At 40.1% G+C, this 12,626-nt stretch overlaps 1 protein-coding gene across 10 annotated transcripts in view; it reads left to right on the top strand.

Moving 5' to 3' along the window:
- Nucleotides 1-12,626, top strand: part of bsk (mitogen-activated protein kinase dJNK) — a 153,887-nt gene that overhangs the window by 59,606 nt on the left and 81,655 nt on the right. For 3 of the 10 annotated variants that reach the window (XM_046608875.2, XM_046608877.2, XM_046608876.2), the window contains one exon: nt 7,882-7,967. The exons of the other annotated variants lie outside the window; for them this stretch is intronic. The gene's annotated coding sequence lies outside the window, so the exon portion shown is untranslated. The remainder of the gene's footprint in view (nt 1-7,881; nt 7,968-12,626) is intronic. 10 annotated transcript variants of the gene reach the window in all.

A 12,626-nucleotide genomic window follows, 5' to 3' on the forward strand; every position in this document is an offset into this window, starting at 1 on the left:
GAAAGCTCATACAGGGCCAGTGAACACGGACAATGATAGCGTCGATCGACACGGAGCCAATCAAATCTGCTGACCTTTGAGATTACCGATTGTTTTTATTTCTTTCTTTTATTTTTTCCAACCAATTTCAATAATCTCGCGTGTGACCTAAATCGTCGTTTCAATCGCAACGCGTCTTTTCGAATCAACGAAAGATTTTGCATATGAACAGATTAACAGACGAACTCTCATTTCTCTGCTTATCGAATATCCGTGGAACGAAATCGATCGATTAGGAATTGAGAACCTTGATTTGGTTTTTCTGCGATCTTCCGGCAGTCCTCACATTCACATTGATTGGATTGTAGAGAGATTGGTTAGTCACAACACTACGGACATGAGATTGTTACTTACGTCGCTAAATCACCAATCATAATGTTCGTTACCCACGATTACTGACGTTATTACATACACTGAGAAAAATTTCATTTGTTACAGTAACTAGAAAAAATCAGTAAAACAGGTATCGTTAAAAAAACTGTTTAAATATTGTTGGAATTACGAAAAACGAGGTACGCGTAACCATTTTGCGCTATCGTCGATCCTTTTTTGGTAATTGCAATGCAAAATCAGTTTCTGAGGTTTACTCCCACTTTTTTAGTTAAACAAGGCTTCAACGTCAATTTATTCTTGCACAAGCATTAAATTTTCGAAACATTTATACAAGAAAATATAGCAACAGTGATCGTAATGAGAAAGAATATTAACGGATACTAGACTTTCCGGTAACAGTTAGAAAACTAATTTTCATTTTCTACCTAGAACTGCATTTTTCGGTTGTGGTAAAAAATGAAAACAGTCAAGGACTGAGCGGTGACCGGAACAAACAATTTCTCTCAGTGTATACGGTTTCCCTTGATCAAGTTAATGACGAACTTGCGGAGTCCCGTGTTACGACCGCAGCAGGTTTTTCATTATTTTGCGAAAGAAACACCTCATTGCAGTTCGGAACTGACAACCATAGCCGGTATTCCACGTAGCGCACGAGGCAGCAGCGGCAGATGGCGGCATGAAATAACACTAACACACATACCTAGCTATTGATTTTTCTACTCGGTTACCACACAAGCCAGGAACACCCTTCGTTTGTGGAAAAAGCAAGCACGCTCGCCTGCCTGACGACCGAACCACAGTCATACCCTGTCACTGCGAGTCGCTCGATATCGATCCTGACGTACACGGGCAGCAGCTATTCCTCGCCGGCTTTTGGATCCATGAGATTACAGCTGTGTGTTTAACGCAGTTGTCACGTTCAACGGCACCTATCGCGATCGCTGAACCGAGATCCCGATACTTCGATTCGATTTCCATAGCAATATTCGTACATTTTTACGAGCATGTGCAAATCGTGGAGCTTCTTTTCACTTTTTGCCTCGTTGTTGAATCGATCGAACGTGAACATGGATCAGCTTAGAAGTAGAGGGTGGTTCAGCACGGTGGAGGTTCAAAAACACGAGGTTAACACTTTCTGTCAAACATTTTTTCACTCAATATTTTGGCCGAATTTTGTTACTCGCAGGTTTTTGAGGTTGCTGATTACGAATCTGAACTCGGAATTTGATCATTTTTAAATTCAAAATGGCGGATCCAGTGTGGCGGATGGAAAATCGAAAAAATTATTACATGTTTCCATATTTTGATAGTCTTACAAAGTAACAAAGATCATCTGAAGTTGCAAATTAACTGTGATAAGGATACGGCATGGAAATTTCTGAGGCAAGACGCTGAGCATCTCACTGTGATTGAGAAGGTTAAAGCTGATAAGGTTCACGTAACTAAGTATTGAGACAAAAAATCACAATCTCAAACACTAAACTTTATAGAATGAGTATGATCTTGTTAAGTTTGCAAAATATCAGTATATTGCGCTTCGTCACTTTTTACCGAGTCTCAGATAATCCTGAAGTTGCGAATTAGCGACGTTTTGCTGAATATAGAACTCACAAAATATGACCTCATAAAATTCACAAAATCTTCCGAAGTGTGTGAAGCTAATTAATTCTCGATTCTTGAGGGAAATTTGTAAAATTTATGAGCTTGCCTTTACAGTTGCTACAGACGTGTGGAGTTTGAGGAACAAAACTGAAACAGTGGTAGCAGTAATTGTTGCAGTTATAGTCAGACGCACTAATAGTCAATATGTCATGAGAATGTGACATTCTATTATGTCGTTTTCTACTATCAACTCGGTGATTTACTCATCAACAACGTTACATTGTTCAATGTAACATGCGCTACATTTACTGTACGTAAGAGTTACGAACAGACGAGGGCAAAAAGTATGCGCAGATTCGCGACATAGTTTCAAGTCGTCTCTGCGGGGTTGGCACCGCGTCGTACAAATAACAGCACCTTTCACTGTTATTAATTGACATAAAGGCATGATGTACGAGAATCATTAGTTGAGTAAAATCGGAGCCGCGTCTAGTCCAGGAGTGGTTTGCTCCAAGTCCGCCTCGCACTGTTCAAAAGCCTCGGAAATGCAGCTCCAAGGATATTAGTCTCGTGGTTTAGTTCGTGGCCCCGACTAATTGAGCGTATTAAATTTAATAATCCTTGCATCTCTGGTCAAGAGTCGGACGCGACGATGAATCCATTGCGGAGATGGCTTACCTAGACGTTTCGCCTACGCAACGAGTCTTCGGCTTCCAGAACTTGGGTGGATTAATCCTGTGAGAAACGAGAACTACAACTACGACAACCAGGCGTGGTAATATCCACACTTTACGACGATAGTGCGACGGTCGGGAAATCCGGTGCTTGCATTGCTAATTATCTTCCCGCAATCTATTTCACTTCCATCTCTCGTAAAATTCAAAATTCTGAAAGACGACTTGTTATTGTGAAATACCGTAGAATGTCGTGTACGTGCAACGTGAAAGAATTAATTACGCTCACTATCTTTAAACGGGACGTAAACCGAGGTGTTTATGCATTCTGCCCACCGCAATGTAGATTATTTCGAGATTTAGAGTATCTTTGCATTTAATTGTCGTGTTCAGAATATCATTATTGCAATCGTTGGTTCGCCATGCATCCTATTATAATTACCGAGTAATTACCGGCAATTATTACCCTCTTCATGGCGATAATAACGCGATACTTGTCGATTCCTTCACAGTGGATCGCAAGATGCTTAAAAGCTCATTCACGAATACAGTTCCGTTGAAATTTTTCGTTAAAAATAATCCACTTTCCGTTCATTCTAAGGTATATAAACTGTGTCCAACGAATGCGTGACGGTTGTACAATTTTTATCTAAGATGCTTATTTCTTTATTCAACCGTAGTTGAACGATATTGAATAACTCGAAAAGAGACACTTGAAATGCGGTTACGTATTCGTCTGCAGTTGACAGCCGTTAAGAATGATACATCCACGCCTCTAATAGCAACTGTGCAAAACAGCGGTATCGAGTCATTTTTTAAGTCCCTGGGTAATTTTTACCACCGCAAAAAGTGCGCTTGTATATAATATAACAAGCTGCTGTACAGCTGCTGTTTATTTTTTCAACGGCAAATAGGGACGACATTCATTGACATTTATGATTCACGAACTAGCAGTTTCTTGTCTAAAAATTGTAGAGATTATACGTACCTACTAGTCGATGGTCCGACCATTAGACTCAGGAATGCCTCGCTTATACGCTCACTTTATCCGTTTCTTTTTACTCGTATCGCGTATCCACCTCCGACTAGAATTATTGTTTCGTTGTAGGGAGTTGAAATAGAGGAGCTGATTTCTGTGCACCAATCTAACAGTATCTCACATGCTTATCACTAGTTTGTTCATGAAATTTAAATGTATAATTATTCTTTCACACCAATGACGCATAAGAATTCGTGAAGAAAGAACCGAAAAAAAACTTTCGTAAACTTTTCAGGTATTCCATGTCCGTATTGGCAAAGGTCGACGGCGGGAATGATTTCTCTTATATTTTTGTATCCAAGTTTATAAATATAGCAGCATCGTGGAATGACGAATACGATTCTGGTGATTCATTGACACGTCGATACCCTGAATTCCGATTCTGCGAATAGCGAATACCAACCATGTGCCAAACTGTAACAATTTCTTACAAATATTTGTACAAAACTCACGAGCGAAAAACATGTGTGTCTGTACATATTTATAACCACCTATGCTTCGTTGTATACAATATGAATACATGTATTCTGTTTTGTAATACAAGCTGAGGCTGAGCTGAGTATAGGTATATGTATATAAGTTACATGCAGAATTCGCGGGGCGTTCCTCTTGATTCCCGCTTTTGCTGTACAAAAACTGTCATTGGAAATTGTAGCAAAACTAAGAATGGGAATAAGAAAATTTCCAGCATTTGTAAAAACCGTGTAGGTGCATGCGGTGGCTAAATTTGCATTAAATTCTAAATTGTAATTCTTTAGAATCGCCGTTGTTAATCATTGCGAGTGAGCCATAGTAAGGCACGCCTTGTCACATTTCTTTTTACTCATATTCTCATATATGTATTTCTTCGCAATCATAATGGACTATATTAGTTCTGTTTCGGTAGCGTGAATATCCGAATGCTGCCCACGTGTTATGTTTCTGTGTATTCGTACACATGTTGTACCTACAGTTTGCTGTTGGGAAAGACAGATATTCACCATCAGGAATAACAAAATCGTAAAATTTTCAGGCGAAATTTAGTTGCGAGTATACGGCAGACTAGAAATCTTGTACGTGAGATGCGAAGATTAATTAGGTAGCTTTACAAGTTACAAGACGAGCCGTAATATAATTCATCAGAATAACCAGTGACGCTTGGATTTTCTTCTTCTTCTTCTTCTTCTTCTTCTCCTTCGATATTATACGTATAATATTGGCTCGTGCTTCTTCGAAGGCTTGCTCTAAATTTATGACTAATCCTTTCGGTTCATCAAAATTGACGTCTCGATCTTGAGCGCGATGCGTTACTCGGTAAACAGCCCGCTTACCTTGGCGTTGGATTCAATCGATCGGTTTAAAACCAACACGGGGATGACCGCGAGTAAATACAGTCAATTATGTGAACACATTCAGTCGAGGCTTGTGTATGTGAATCATCAAAGATAATTCTCTTGCAAAGGGTGAATTAAATGCTCGAAGAAGCACGGCACGTGCCGAGGCAGAATAATTCATCCAAGAGCGATAAAGTTCGGGGAGGTGGACGGCCGATGCTGGTTCGACATTTCCGACAAGATTGAACGCGTAGAAATTCTTGGCACAAGTATATATATATATATATATATAACTACGGCAGTAATGAGAGGGAAAATGCCAGGAAATTAGTCGAGTTTCTATAACGCTATGAGCAATTAAGTATGCATATTGCTCTATTTTACTACAACGCGTTATAATTCCAGCCGAAATAATTGGTACCATTGACTGGGAATCCGGAACGCTCTGTTCGGAGTCAAGTGTGACATTTGTTGCCTGGCAGTTGAAAATCCTGCAGATCGTCGACGCCGTCGGCATATTTCACCCGTGTCCCGTGTTCCAAAAACAAAATTTGTTGCTGGTTAGATATTTCGTGCGACAAGGGAATATAAGCCGGTCAACTTCGCTCACATTATCGCGTTCAATTTCTCAGTTTCTTAGCGGCCGGAAATCACGCAGATCCACATTAAGATATTCCACGATCATCAAACCGCCAACCCCCAGAAGCTAGGCGCAATTTCGCGATATATTACGCTTATATACCCGGCATATCCTGCGACCTGCGAGTCGAAAACTTTCGGTCACGATCGCTAACTCGAACGGATAGTTCGCGCCGGGAGGAAGTCGCTCTGATAATTACACCCGAAAAACCGCGGCCAATTTTTTATGCTTAGCTTGGTTGAAGGATTCATCGTCAATGAAAATTCCGCTCTTTTATTCTGCAAGAAAAATATTAAGCTGCAATAATTTCTTAGGTCTTGTTTTTCACTGTCATGGTTCCTTTTTAGTTACCTGTCGTGAGAAAATTCTTTAACGAACTCGATCAGTGACTCTTGATTTTACTTTCATACCATTTATCGTTGGCTTCAATTTTAAATGTCATTTCGAACACCTTGCTTTTCCGTACGGTAAAAATTGACGTGTCAGAAAATATTGCGGTGAGTGTTACGATTTGAAATATACTTTCAAAAGTTATAGTCTTGCAGAAAATTACGGCAATAATAAAACATTGAAAAATAGAATGAAAAACGACCGTTCGAGTGGCGCCGGAAAGGTTGTCGTATATCGGGGTGGATCAGAACAGGGCAACGTGTATGTTGGTAACGGAAAATTGGGGTGGCCATTTGATTTATAGCAGTAGCGGCGCCCGTCCCGCCCCTTCGGAGTTCCGCACGGACTTTGTCTAAATTCGGTTCTGTGCCTACTTTTCTACGTTATACCTCGTGCCGTGTTCGTGCTTAGCCAGGGTTTGAAATTCGGGGCTTGGCCGAAGTCTCGCGTGCTGTTCGCTACGCTGGTTTCCGCTGCACGAGGGCCAGCGGCAAGGACATTTCGACGCCGCTGTGTCAAAATTTCTCAACGGAACCTGATCCTGGAAGAAATTCTCGTAATCGATGTGCGATTTCGGTTTGGAACGAATAAAGTAAGGTTTCTTGTTTGACCCTTATTTCTTTCTTTTCGTTTTCACCCGGCGTCGCTCTCGGAAAATTGTGCAGTGGAAAAATTATTGCCTCCAGCTTTTGCGCGTGTCCGTTCAAAATTACCAGCTGGGGGAGCTTTTCGTGGCACTTATTTCCTTCGCCCTTAACCCTGAGATTGCGAACGCTGTTGCATAACTACGGTCGTTTTCAGATCCCGGTATTGCGGGGATTTTTGCGAAAGGAAACTGACTCGCTGAAACGTGTGCGTGAAATTGCGCGTTCTTTGGATTCGCAGCGAAGGCTCCCTCGGTGTTTATTTCACTGCTTTTCCTTTTTTTTCTTCTTACACACGGCGAAGAATATCTCCAGCGACAAAGTATCGCCTCGTAAAATTCTACGACGTTGTTCTTTGATTGTTTTTTGTAAGAAACCTCGTATACCTATAGCGTGTGTATACGTGTATTATCAATACACTCGGTAGAGTCTCGCGTTCAACAGGTTTGAAGTAAAACAATTTGGTTACTAAGGCTTTTGACTGATGCAAAACCAACGTGACGTGCGCTTCGATATTTTGAGTTTTTTAAATTTTGGAATATCCAGCCACAGGATTAAAGGCCATTGCCGAAGGGTTGAGGATTCAATTGAAAAGTATTGGAAATCATTGTAATTCAGGATATACTTTAACAACGAAAGTCATTTGGAGATCAGTGAAATTCCAGCTATCCTTAAATATTGGAAATTACTTGGAAACGTTGGTGATTTCCAAGCGAGTGATTCCTTATTTTGGTGGTTTCCAAGTTGTAAAGTGAGTTTTTGTAGAGCAGTTTTCACTTCAGTGTATCTGGCGCAATTTCTTTGCAGCTGAGGTGCTTTTTGGAGATACGTGGATACCTAGAGGACAGCGAATGAAATTTTTACATCTCTTCCACGAACGTGCTTCTGTTTGATGCGATTGGCCGCGGCTTAATGCGTTTAAGCATTTTATTTTTAAACTTATTTTAACAAAAATTTTTTGCGCTTAAATAAGTCTGCCAGCGGTTGTTCCGCCATTCGTTTGCTGAACCATCGAAGGCAGAGAAATAATTCCAAACTCTCTCTCTCTTTCTCTCTCTTTCCTTCCCTCGGATCAATGTACCGCGATTTATTCCGCGACGTGGAATTAACTCTAAGCCAAGTTTTAATCGATACGGTTTTTCTCTTCGTCCAGCTCTTCCCCTATTCTCTGTAATAACGTTTTTTTTGTTTTTTCTCTCTGTTCCAGGTGAGCGAACAACCTAATTGTCAAACGTTTGTTGGTACTTTTTGTGTCGCGGTCTGAAATCCGAACAACAATCGAGTTCATTATAGGTACGTATTCGACACCACACGTGTAGTTAAAATTACTTTTTGCTTAGGTACTGAAATGCCTGCAAATTCACTTCAAACCGCAGGAATATCGCGATTTTACTTTATTCAAACGAAAATATACCCGTTTATACACATAATGATGCTTGAAGAGAAGAATAGAAAGAGAAAAATATACTGCTCGAAGCATTCCAAATTTTACATTCAGACTTTCTCAGTATCGGTACTCAAATATTTGCACTACATTAACTATTTTTTGTATCACTTTTTAACAACGTTTTTACACCCTATCTGTATACGGTCTCCTAGGAGTTATTCCTTGCATACTAGATCAATAGAATTCCCCTGTTTATAGTGACGTGTATTCGTAATAAAATTTCGAAAACATTCCAGAGAAGGAAAATGGTACGATGTTTGTTATTTTGTAATGATATTTTAGAATTTGCGACAAATCCTACAAACGATCGTAATCGATTCTATATTACGGTAAGCATTCGTTGTGGAAATTCAGAATTATATCTGTATATATAAGTGCCATAATAAGAATTTCGCTTTAACGACGCAGTTTGTCCAACGTTCTTTCTTTTTCATGTTTTTTTGTTTCTTGTTCCTGAGAAATTTCTCGCAGTGATCTTTGATAAGATAAAATAAATTGATAGCCGTCGGCGGAAGTGGTAAAAGCAGAACGATGCAAGAGGGATTCGTCCTTTGCCCCGCTGCTGCGTACGCAGGCTCTCCGCATGGTGAGAACCGCCTTTCTCCAGCCCTCTTATACCTATTACTTTATATCTTTCGCAAGTTCAGTCATAAACCCGGCGGAAAGATACGCCCGACATCCGTGTAACCAGGCAGCCAGCTTGGACTCGGTTAGCCGCCCGGGTTGCTGGAGGGTTGCCGCTTGTGATAATTCGGCGTTTTTTAAATTATTACCCAACTTCCTTGGTACAGCGAGAAGTTTTGAGCCGAAACACTCTCCTTATTCTTCGGGTGAATATTCTCGGCTGAATTTTACGGAGGGGTTGCTCTGAAAATTTTACTTATACCTACTCGGTGAAAGTTCACGTGCGCGTTTCGCATCTGCAAAACAACCATGCTGCAAGACCTGGTCGTTAATTGAAGTTTAGAGAATGGCACCTTTTTAGTTTGCGTAATTCGCATCAAGTGATTACAGGTGTTTATCCAACGATAATCGATTATTGGCACGGTAATCTTATTAAATTTACCTTTGTTCTTCTAACTCACTGTCCACGTGTTTGGTGCGAATAATTCGCGGGATAGGACCGCAAAAACCCGGCCGTGGAATCCTCTCTAGGTTTGGATGAAGTACACTACGAAGCGCAAAACCACCGAGACGTTTAATCATCGCATTCGCGATATGGCTTACAAGCGCTCGCTCCACGAGATAAGAAACCGGAGTAATTTTCTGGCATGCACATTTTTGTAACTGCTTATAAGAGCTTTTGAAACACGTTTTACGAAACTCACGGATACTTCTGTTAAGGGAAAATTACACAGAATCACAACCAAACGGAAGTCTTACACGGTTGGAAATTATTGTGAATTTACTATTCATTTACTCTATAAAAAAGTTGGCAAATTACCAAAGTAGGTTTCAAATTTACAAATTCGGTGTAGTGAGGTAAATTACTATGCACCTGCTTTCAACTTGTGATGTTTGATTTTACTAAAATTTATAAGAAAAACAGACAAAAGTTATTTGGATTTACTGCACTGTGTGGTAAATTTGTTGTGTTTGTAAATTGAAAAAACTGCGAACGTATGGTGAATACACTGAACCGTATCCGAATAAAACGTGCAATACAGTCTAGGAAGTTTCATACAGAAATTTTTGACAGTGTACGTTTTATCTGAAAATTTGAGACACGGACTACACAGAAACTCTGACTTTTTTGTTCTGTATGTTTAAACTGCGTTATTCTAACACAATTTTTACCATGAAGTTCTTCAGCTTGATTCAAATTGTATTTCGTTCTTGAAAGTATACCAATGTATTTTCGACGTCAGATACCTTTCGCGAACTTGTCAATTCTCTCGAAATTAAACACATAACGTTCCTTAATCGATTTGTGACGTGATACTTTAAACCACTTTGAAAGTTTGATGTAATGTTCTGAATTCGGAAAGTTTGACTGGCAATGGAAAATCTATAATTGATTATATTTGAGTGGGAAAACTTTCAATATTAAAAACAACTTAGCTAAATGAATCTGACGAAAGGAAATGTCGAAATGTAATCACGCGATTCTGCTGACCACGGTAATGTTCATTTTCTAGTCAATCACCATGGATCCAAAGATATTATCGCCTATTTTACTGTTGGTCTCATTCGAAATATGTTATTTCACCGAGATTATTAGTGACGAGTGCTTCCAATTCTGGACGAACGGTTGAAAGCAGTCGGCCGTTGAACGGTTGTAACGAGGACATCAATTTTAGATGTTGAATATCGTCTGCATAAATTTGCCTGAAATTGCCCTCTGAAAAATTGTCCCTTGTTTCTTCGAGCACCTACGCACTCTTTCTGTCATAACGAATTATGTTCCGCCGACGTAGTGACGACGCACATTGTTTCGTTGGGCAAATAATATCATCCGTGTACCTCTGACGCACGCCTCAACTGTTGTCAAGTTGATTGAGTACCTGCTGTATAATTGAATTTTCGCTTTACCGTCAAACGGCCAACAATTTACCGTACGACGCGTTTGAAATGCGGTAGTATTCAACATATCGAATGCTAGCGAATCATGAAAATAGGCAAAAACGGTTTCATACCCGCATCCTGTTTTCTCCAATGACTGCAATTCGAGGGTGAAAGATATCGACTCTGAAATAAACCATCAACTGTACCAAAAGTCGAAAATACATCCTAACTTCGTGTCTATCTAGGCTTCAGCATCTTTAGACTGTAGTCGAGTTTCAAGGATTCTAGTATCCTTCCGGCAATAACGTTCAAGTTCGGAGAATGTTCTGTGCACGTAGGACATCTGCTACTCCTAGCCGGCCACAAGTGGTTCAAAGTTTCGCAAAATTCGAAACCGTAGCACAGCGCTACTTCGGCACGATGTACGGCACCGCTTTCAGCGAAGTTCCACTTCGACTGGTACCGATAAAGTTGGTCACAGCTCGTGTATGAACTCCGTTACAACGTTACCTCACCAAATTGAACCTGTACACCCTTTTAGTGGGTATGAGAGCTTCGGTGCGTGTTGCAGTAAATCCTGCAGGAGACGTCGAAAGTAAAGCTCGTGTTATGGATTTATTACGATATGTGTAACTCTTGGAAGTGAAAGCAGTCTTTAGATCTGTGTTGCAGTTTCCTGGGGCCGCCGTAATACAAGTATTTTAGTTTTACTGTAGCTACTTTTCTCGAGAGAACTTCAGTGCTTATTCGGGGCTTCTTTAGAAAGCGGACAAATCTCGCAACTAAAAGGTCGATTCAAATTGAGATAGACTCAGTATGATAGAAATGTATCAGATGACTTTGAGAAGTCAGTCCCACGCGGATACCCACGAAGATATGGATCGGGAAAAAAGTTTCAAACTCAAAAGACTCGTTGGAGTTGATTGTCGCTTTGATGGTTATGACGAAACTGTCGCCTGAACTTGAGTTGTATAATTTCAATAGATCGCTGAACGAAATTTAGTACGACAAGTTTTCAAAAGCAATTTCAATAAAAAGAACACCTGGGAGGAATTTAATCATTACTGTCCCAGTTACGCAAGTAACTGCCTCAAATCAGCCGATAAGGTTTGAAACGATAACTTCGTCGATCAACTCAAGTAATAATCACTTGAGGGGTCAGCGACACATTTATTTACGAAGATTCGATTATATTTGTTTTTACTAGCGATAAAACGATTTTTTAATATAAAATAATGTGATTTTTTAAACACATGTAGAGTTTCGATGCTTCGGCGTTCGTAATAAGTCCTTCAATTAGCAAGTCATTACGCCGAGGATGAAAGCCGCGGGGATCTTCAAGGCAAGAAACTACGCGGAGGCGACGTGTTTCTGAGACCCGGGAAACCGTATCCACTTTGATACTTCTGAAATATTCAGACCTCACTGCAGGGCGCTAAGGTTTCAAGTTTCAAGGCTTTCAGACCTTTGGTTAGGATCGGCGCTTAAAATGTCATTGGAGTTCCGGCTAATTTCCTTTATGCCGTCATAAACTATCCGAATTCTTAATAGACGTGGTTGTCCAAAGTTAACGGTAATTATATCCGTGTAGTGAAGGAGCTGTGGAACGATTATACAGTAAAGACCTGAACTCAATTATCGCGTCAGGTACAGTTTAACTTATTTCATGACATATGTCTACTGTCAAATACTTCACCAACGGTAGGTTATTAGTGGAAGTCCTACACTTCACAATTTTTCGAGCTATGAGACAAGTTTGGTGATTCAACCTGAAATGGGGATCTTTAAAAATTTACAGCGGACGAAATTTCTTTCGCAAACTTGTATCTTAGACGATCTTTATATTTTTTTCTGCCATATAAAACGCTCCGCACCGTAGCTGATTGTGAGACAGAAGTGAAATGAGGATTGTTGTAATTGTTACGAGGAAAATTTGATTGTCAAACGGAAGTGGGCAGATGCAGACAAGTTATCTGATCACCGGGTTTTACCAAATGTAC

This window comes from Neodiprion pinetum, chromosome 1 (genome assembly GCF_021155775.2).
Source record: "Neodiprion pinetum isolate iyNeoPine1 chromosome 1, iyNeoPine1.2, whole genome shotgun sequence".
Lineage (NCBI taxonomy): Eukaryota > Metazoa > Arthropoda > Insecta > Hymenoptera > Diprionidae > Neodiprion > Neodiprion pinetum.